Genomic DNA, 1,658 nt, shown 5'->3' on the forward strand with positions numbered 1-1,658 from the left:
CGTGACACCTGACACAGGCATGCAACAATCGTTGAATTTGCAAATGGCGATGGACGCCTACGTTTGCTGGTGACGTTACGCAAATGAACAACTGGTAAACCGTTGTGGTGCGGTTGTTCTCGCTAGAGGTGAATCAGTGATGGCGACGATCGGTTGAGCTACCAACCGGTTGTTCCAGCGATACCCACCATGCCCACGAACGTGAATGGCATCTGGGTGTGAAGCGATACGCGGCGGTGGCTGGGTGGGACCGTCCCCGGCCGGTGAGGGGGGGCCTCCCGGCGTGCTGGCCGCGCGGTGCGTGGGCGCACGCGCTACAGCCGGCTGGTGGGGGCGGCCAGTGGCAGGCGCGCCGGCCGACGGAGGCGGCAGGCGGCGCAGCTGCGCGCCGGCGCACCCTGCACGCGGCGCCGTGCGGCCAAAGTAGGTCCTCGCGGGCCCGGTGCGAAGCGCGGTGGACATCTGCAGTGTGCTGGTCCGATTGAGGACTGTGTGCGCTGAGGATGCGCCGCCGCCCGGCGCTCGGCGCCGCGACGCCGTCTGCTGCTCGGTCGCCTCTGCGGTTCTCGCAGGTGGTTTGTATCGCAGCTGTGCGGACGTGTTGGCGCGTGCGCTGTGCTGGGAGAGTTCGCTTCGGCACCCAAGTGGGGCTTTTGTCCTTCTGTGGCGCTGGCGTTGGAGCTGCCGGTCACCGTAGGTGGCGCGTGTTGTCTCCCGCCGGCAATGCCACGACAGCACGCTCCCGGGCCTCTGTCGGCAGCGGCAAGCTCAGTTGGGAGCACGGGTGGTCGCACCTAAAGCGTCTACTCGCCAAACTCCGGGCGATTGCGCCTCTCTCGAACCCGACCAAGTACTTAGGACGGCGCTGCGCGCCGCCGGGACCTGAGAGGGTTTCGAGGTGTATGGTGCAGGGGAGCTCAGCCTCCTCCTGTTTGCAGAATAATTGAGCGGACGCTTGCGTGTTCGCGCGGGCCCCCGGGACACACTCCCGGGCGGCCGGCTGCTCAGCTCTAGTTGACGCAGCTCCCTGGTTGATCCTGCCAGTAGTCATATGCTTGTCTCAAAGATTAAGCCATGCATGTCTCAGTACAAGCCGCATTAAGGTGAAACCGCGAATGGCTCATTAAATCAGTTATGGTTCCTTAGATCGTACCCACGTTACTTGGATAACTGTGGTAATTCTAGAGCTAATACATGCAAACAGAGTCCCGACCAGAGATGGAAGGGACGCTTTTATTAGATCAAAACCAATCGGTCGGCTCGTCCGGTCCGTTTGCCTTGGTGACTCTGAATAACTTTGGGCTGATCGCACGGTCCTCGTACCGGCGACGCATCTTTCAAATGTCTGCCTTATCAACTGTCGATGGTAGGTTCTGCGCCTACCATGGTTGTAACGGGTAACGGGGAATCAGGGTTCGATTCCGGAGAGGGAGCCTGAGAAACGGCTACCACATCCAAGGAAGGCAGCAGGCGCGCAAATTACCCACTCCCGGCACGGGGAGGTAGTGACGAAAAATAACGATACGGGACTCATCCGAGGCCCCGTAATCGGAATGAGTACACTTTAAATCCTTTAACGAGTATCTATTGGAGGGCAAGTCTGGTGCCAGCAGCCGCGGTAATTCCAGCTCCAATAGCGTATATTAAAGTTGTTGCGG

General features: G+C 60.1%; 1 non-coding gene across 1 annotated transcript in view; it reads left to right on the plus strand.

Annotated features, from left to right (window-relative positions):
* Positions 1-1,024: 1,024 nt before the first annotated feature.
* Positions 1,025-1,658, plus strand: part of LOC124590613 — a 1,910-nt gene continuing 1,276 nt past the window's right edge. Inside the window, exon 1 of the ribosomal RNA XR_006976671.1 lies at positions 1,025-1,658. This exon is cut by the window's right edge and continues 1,276 nt beyond it. This is a non-coding gene — a ribosomal RNA (small subunit ribosomal RNA).

This window comes from Schistocerca americana, unplaced genomic scaffold, assembly GCF_021461395.2.
Source record: "Schistocerca americana isolate TAMUIC-IGC-003095 unplaced genomic scaffold, iqSchAmer2.1 HiC_scaffold_77, whole genome shotgun sequence".
Lineage (NCBI taxonomy): Eukaryota > Metazoa > Arthropoda > Insecta > Orthoptera > Acrididae > Schistocerca > Schistocerca americana.